Below are 7,619 nucleotides of genomic sequence, written 5' to 3' on the forward strand. Positions count from 1 at the left end.
GGGTGTACCTGGTGTATATTTGGGGGTGTACCTGGTGTATATTTGGGGGTGTATCTGGTGTATATTTGGGGGTGTATCTGGTGTATATTTGGGGGTATATCTGATGTATATTTGGGGTATATCTGGTGTATATTTGGGGGTATATCTGGTGTATATTTGGGGGTATATCTGGTGTATATTTGGGGGTATATCCGGTGTATATTTGGGGGTATATCCGGTGTATATTTGGGGGTGTATCCGGTGTATATTTGGGGGTATCTGGTGTATATTTGGGGGTATATCTGGTGTATATTTGGGGGTATATCTGGTGTATATTTGGGGGTATATCTGGTGTATATTTGGGGGTATATCTGGTGTATATTTGGGGGTATATCTGGTGTATATTTGGGGGTATATCTGGTGTATATTTGGGGGTATATCTGGTGTATATTTGGGGGTATATCTGGTGTATATTTGGGGGTGTATCTGGTGTATATTTGGGGGTGTATCTGGTGTATATTTGGGGGTGTATCTGGTGTATATTTGGGGGGTATATCTGGTGTATATTTGGGGGGTATCTGGTGTATATTTGGGGGTGTATCTGGTGTATATTTGGGTGTATCTGGTGTATATTTGGGTGTATCTGGTGTATATTTGGGGGTATATCTGGTGTATATTTGGGGGTATATCTGGTGTATATTTGGTGGTGTATCTGGTGTATATTTGGGGGTGTATCTGGTGTATATTTGGGGGTGTATCTGGTGTATATTTGGGGGTATATCTGGTGTATATTTGGGGGTGTATCTGGTGTATATTTGGGGGTGTATCTGGTGTATATTTGGGGGTATATCTGGTGTATATTTGGGGGTATATCTGGTGTATATTCGGGGGTGTATATTTGGAATTGTATCTGGTGTATATTTGGGGTTATATCTGGTGTATATTTGGGGGTATATCTGATGTATATTTGGGGGCATATCTGGTGTATATTTGGGGTGTATCTGGTGTATATTTGGGGGTATATCTGGTGTATATTTGGGGGTGTATCTGGTGTATATTTGGGGGTGTATCTGGTGTATATTTGGGGGGTATATCTGGTGTATATTTGGGGGGTATCTGGTGTATATTTGGGGGTGTATCTGGTGTATATTTGGGGGTATATCTGGTGTATATTTGGGGGTGTATCTGGTGTATATTTGGGGGTGTATCTGGTGTATATTTGGGGGGTATATCTGGTGTATATTTGGGGGGTATCTGGTGTATATTTGGGGGTGTATCTGGTGTATATTTGGGTGTATCTGGTGTATATTTGGGGGCATATCTGGTGTATATTTGGGTGTATCTGGTGTATATTTGGGGGTATATCTGGTGTATATTTGGGGGTGTATCTGGTGTATATTTGGGGGTATATCTGGTGTATATTTGGGGGTGTATCTGGTGTATATTTGGGGGTGTATCTGGTGTATATTTGGGGGTATATCTGGTGTATATTTGGGGGTATATCTGGTGTATATTCGGGGGTGTATATTTGGAATTGTATCTGGTGTATATTTGGGGTTATATCTGGTGTATATTTGGGGGTATATCTGGTGTATATTTGGGGGTGTATCTGGTGTATATTTGGGGGTATATCTGGTGTATATTTGGGGGTGTATCTGGTGTATATCTGGTGTATATTTGGGGGTATATCTGGTGTATATTTGGGGGTATATCTGGTGTATATTTGGGGGTGTATCTGGTGTATATTTGGGGGTGTATCTGGTGTATATTTGGGGGTATCTGGTGTATATTTGGGGGTATCTGGTGTATATTTGGGGGTGTATCTGGTGTATATTTGGGGGTGTATCTGGTGTATATTTGGGGGTGTATCTGGTGTATATTTGGGGGTGTATCTGGTGTATATTTGGGGGTGTATCTGGTGTATATTTGGGGGTGTATCTGGTGTATATTTGGGGGTATATCTGGTGTATATTTGGGGGTATATCTGGTGTATATTTGGGGGTATATCTGGTGTATATTTGGGGGTGTATCTGGTGTATATTTGGGGGTGTATCTGGTGTATATTTGGGGGTGTATCTGGTGTATATTTGGGGGTATATCTGGTGTATATTTGGGGGTATCTGGTGTATATTTGGGGGTATATCTGGTGTATATTTGGGGGTGTACCTGGTGTATATTTGGGGGTGTACCTGGTGTATATTTGGGGGTGTATCTGGTGTATATTTGGGGGTGTATCTGGTGTATATTTGGGGGTATATCTGATGTATATTTGGGGGTATATCTGGTGTATATTTGGGGGTATATCTGGTGTATATTTGGGGGTATATCTGGTGTATATTTGGGGGTATATCCGGTGTATATTTGGGGGTATATCCGGTGTATATTTGGGGGTGTATCCGGTGTATATTTGGGGGTATCTGGTGTATATTTGGGGGTATATCTGGTGTATATTTGGGGGTATATCTGGTGTATATTTGGGGGTATATCTGGTGTATATTTGGGGGTATATCTGGTGTATATTTGGGGGTATATCTGGTGTATATTTGGGGGTATATCTGGTGTATATTTGGGGGTATATCTGGTGTATATTTGGGGGTATATCTGGTGTATATTTGGGGGTGTATCTGGTGTATATTTGGGGGTATATCTGGTGTATATTTGGGGGTATATCTGGTGTATATTTGGGGGTATATCTGGTGTATATTTGGGGGTGTATCTGGTGTATATTTGGGGGTATATCTGATGTATATTTGGGGGTGTATCTGGTGTATATTTGGGGGTATATCTGGTGTATATTTGGGGGTATATCTGGTGTATATTTGGGGGTATCTGGTGTATATTTGGGGGTATATCTGGTGTATATTTGGCGGTGTATCTGGTGTATATTTGGGGGTATATCTGGTGTATCTTTGGGGGTGTATCTGGTGTATATTTGGGGGTATATCTGGTGTATATTTGGGGTTATATCTGGTGTATATTTGGGGTTATATCTGGTGTATATTTGGGGGTATATCTGGTGTATATTTGGGGGTATATCTGGTGTATATTTGGGGGTGTATCTGGTGTATATTTGGGGGTATATCTGGTGTATATTTGGGGGTATATCTGGTGTATATTTGGGGGTATATCTGGTGTATATTTGGGGGTGTATCTGGTGTATATTTGGGGGTGTATCTGGTGTATATTTGGGGGTGTATCTGGTGTATATTTGGGGGTATATCTGGTGTATATTTGGGGGTGTATCTGGTGTATATTTGGGGGTGTATCTGGTGTATATTTGGGGGTATATCTGGCGTATATTTGGGGGTGTATCTGGTGTATATTTGGGGGTGTATCTGGCGTATATTTGGGGGTATATCTGGTGTATATTTGGGGGTGTATCTGGTGTATATTTGGGGGTGTATCTGGTGTATATTTGGGGGTATATCTGGTGTATATTTGGGGTTATATCTGGTGTATATTTGGGGTTATATCTGGTGTATATTTGGGGGTATATCTGGTGTATATTTGGGGGTATATCTGGTGTATATTTGGGGGTGTATCTGGTGTATATCTGGTGTATATTTGGGGGTATATCTGGTGTATATTTGGGGGTATATCTGGTGTATATTTGGGGGTGTATCTGGTGTATATTTGGGGGTGTATCTGGTGTATATTTGGGGGTATCTGGTGTATATTTGGGGGTATCTGGTGTATATTTGGGGGTGTATCTGGTGTATATTTGGGGGTGTATCTGGTGTATATTTGGGGGTGTATCTGGTGTATATTTGGGGGTGTATCTGGTGTATATTTGGGGGTGTATCTGGTGTATATTTGGGGGTGTATCTGGTGTATATTTGGGGGTATATCTGGTGTATATTTGGGGGTATATCTGGTGTATATTTGGGGGTATATCTGGTGTATATTTGGGGGTGTATCTGGTGTATATTTGGGGGTGTATCTGGTGTATATTTGGGGGTGTATCTGGTGTATATTTGGGGGTATATCTGGTGTATATTTGGGGGTATCTGGTGTATATTTGGGGGTATATCTGGTGTATATTTGGGGGTGTACCTGGTGTATATTTGGGGGTGTACCTGGTGTATATTTGGGGGTGTACCTGGTGTATATTTGGGGGTGTATCTGGTGTATATTTGGGGGTGTATCTGGTGTATATTTGGGGGTATATCTGATGTATATTTGGGGGTATATCTGGTGTATATTTGGGGGTATATCTGGTGTATATTTGGGGGTATATCTGGTGTATATTTGGGGGTATATCCGGTGTATATTTGGGGGTATATCCGGTGTATATTTGGGGGTGTATCCGGTGTATATTTGGGGGTATCTGGTGTATATTTGGGGGTATATCTGGTGTATATTTGGGGGTATATCTGGTGTATATTTGGGGGTATATCTGGTGTATATTTGGGGGTATATCTGGTGTATATTTGGGGGTATATCTGGTGTATATTTGGGGGTATATCTGGTGTATATTTGGGGGTATATCTGGTGTATATTTGGGGGTATATCTGGTGTATATTTGGGGGTGTATCTGGTGTATATTTGGGGGTATATCTGGTGTATATTTGGGGGTATATCTGGTGTATATTTGGGGGTATATCTGGTGTATATTTGGGGGTGTATCTGGTGTATATTTGGGGGTATATCTGATGTATATTTGGGGGTGTATCTGGTGTATATTTGGGGGTATATCTGGTGTATATTTGGGGGTATATCTGGTGTATATTTGGGGGTATCTGGTGTATATTTGGGGGTATATCTGGTGTATATTTGGCGGTGTATCTGGTGTATATTTGGGGGTATATCTGGTGTATCTTTGGGGGTGTATCTGGTGTATATTTGGGGGTATATCTGGTGTATATTTGGGGTTATATCTGGTGTATATTTGGGGGTTATATCTGGTGTATATTTGGGGGTATATCTGGTGTATATTTGGGGGTATATCTGGTGTATATTTGGGGGTGTATCTGGTGTATATTTGGGGGTATATCTGGTGTATATTTGGGGGTATATCTGGTGTATATTTGGGGGTATATCTGGTGTATATTTGGGGGTGTATCTGGTGTATATTTGGGGGTGTATCTGGTGTATATTTGGGGGTGTATCTGGTGTATATTTGGGGGTATATCTGGTGTATATTTGGGGGTGTATCTGGTGTATATTTGGGGGTGTATCTGGTGTATATTTGGGGTATATCTGGCGTATATTTGGGGGTGTATCTGGTGTATATTTGGGGGTGTATCTGGCGTATATTTGGGGGTATATCTGGTGTATATTTGGGGGTGTATCTGGTGTATATTTGGGGGTGTATCTGGTGTATATTTGGGGGTATATCTGGTGTATATTTGGGGTTATATCTGGTGTATATTTGGGGTTATATCTGGTGTATATTTGGGGGTATATCTGGTGTATATTTGGGGGTATATCTGGTGTATATTTGGGGGTGTATCTGGTGTATATTTGGGGGTATATCTGGTGTATATTTGGGGGTATATCTGGTGTATATTTGGGGGTGTATCTGGTGTATATTTGGGGGTGTATCTGGTGTATATTTGGGGGTGTATCTGGTGTATATTTGGGGGTATATCTGGTGTATATTTGGGGGTGTATCTGGTGTATATTTGGGGGTGTATCTGGTGTATATTTGGGGGTATATCTGGTGTATATTTGGGGGTGTATCTGGTGTATATTTGGGGGTGTATCTGGTGTATATTTGGGGGTGTATCTGGTGTATATTTGGGGGTGTATGTGGTGTATATTTGGGGGTATATCTGGTGTATATTTGGGGGTATCTGGTGTATATTTGGGGGTATATCTGGTGTATATTTGGGGGTATATCTGGTGTATATTTGGGGGTATATCTGGTGTATATTTGGGGGTATATCTGGTGTATATTTGGGGGTATATCTGGTGTATATTTGGGGGTATATCTGGTGTATATTTGGGGGTGTATCTGGTGTATATTTGGGGGTGTATCTGGTGTATATTTGGGGGTGTATCTGGTGTATATTTGCGGGTGTATCTGGTGTATATTTGCGGGGTGTATCTGGTGTATATTTGGGGGTATATCTGGTGTATATTTGGGGGTATATCTGGTGTATATTTGGGGGTATATCTGGTGTATATTTGGGGGTGTATCTGGTGTATATTTGGGGGTGTATCTGGTGTATATTTGGGGGTATATCTGGTGTATATTTGGGGGTATATCTGGTGTATATTTGGGGGTATATCTGGTGTATATTTGGGGGTGTATCTGGTGTATATTTGGGGGTGTATCTGGTGTATATTTGGGGGTGTATCTGGTGTATATTTGGGGGTGTATCTGGTGTATATTTGGGGTGTATCTGGTGTATATTTGGGGGTATATCTGGTGTATATTTGGGGGTGTATCTGGTGTATATTTGGGGGTATATCTGGTGTATATTTGGGGGTGTATCTGGTGTATATTTGGGGGTGTATCTGGTGTATATTTGGGGGTATATCTGGTGTATATTTGGGGGTGTATCTGGTGTATATTTGGGGGTGTATCTGGTGTATATTTGGGGGTGTATCTGGTGTATATTTGGGGGTGTATCTGATGTATATTTGGGGGTGTATCTGGTGTATATTTGGGGGTAAATCTGGTGTATATTTGGGGGTATCTGGTGTATATTTGGGGGTATCTGGTGTATATTTGGGGGTATATCTGGTGTATATTTGGGGGTGTATCTGGTGTATATTTGGGGGTATATCTGGTGTATATTTGGGGGTGTATCTGGTGTATATTTGGGGGTGTATCTGGTGTATATTTGGGGGTATATCTGGTGTATATTTGGGGATGTATCTGGTGTATATTTGGGGGTATATCTGGTGTATATTTGGGGGTGTATCTGGTGTATATTTGGGGGTGTATCTGGTGTATATTTGGGGGTGTATCTGGTGTATATTTGGGGGTGTATCTGGTGTATATTTGGGGGTGTATCTGGTGTATATTTGGGGGTGTATCTGGTGTATATTTGGGGTTATATCTGGTGTATATTTGGGGGTATATCTGGTGTATATTTGGGGGTATATCTGGTGTATATTTGGGGGTGTATCTGGTGTATATTTGGGGGTGTATCTGGTGTATATTTGGGGGTGTATCTGGTGTATATTTGGGGGTATATCTGGTGTATATTTGGGGGTATATCTGGTGTATATTTGGGGGTATATCTGGTGTATATTTGGGGGTATATCTGGTGTATATTTGGGGGTGTATCTGGTGTATATTTGGGGGTGTATCTGGTGTATATTTGGGGGTGTATCTGATGTATATTTGGGGGTGTATCTGGTGTATATTTGGGGGTATATCTGGTGTATATTTGGGGGTATCTGGTGTATATTTGGGGGTATATCTGGTGTATATTTGGGGGTGTATCTGATGTATATTTGGGGGTGTATCTGGTGTATATTTGGGGGTATATCTGGTGTATATTTGGGGGTATATCTGGTGTATATTTGGGGGTGTATCTGGTGTATATTTGGGGGTGTATCTGGTGTATATTTGGGGGTGTATCTGGTGTATATTTGGGTGTATCTGGTGTATATTTGGGTGTATCTGGTGTATATTTGGGGGTATATCTGATGTATATTTGGGGGTATATCTGGTGTATATTTGG

Source organism: Scyliorhinus torazame, chromosome 23 (genome assembly GCF_047496885.1).
Source record: "Scyliorhinus torazame isolate Kashiwa2021f chromosome 23, sScyTor2.1, whole genome shotgun sequence".
Classification (NCBI taxonomy): domain Eukaryota; kingdom Metazoa; phylum Chordata; class Chondrichthyes; order Carcharhiniformes; family Scyliorhinidae; genus Scyliorhinus; species Scyliorhinus torazame.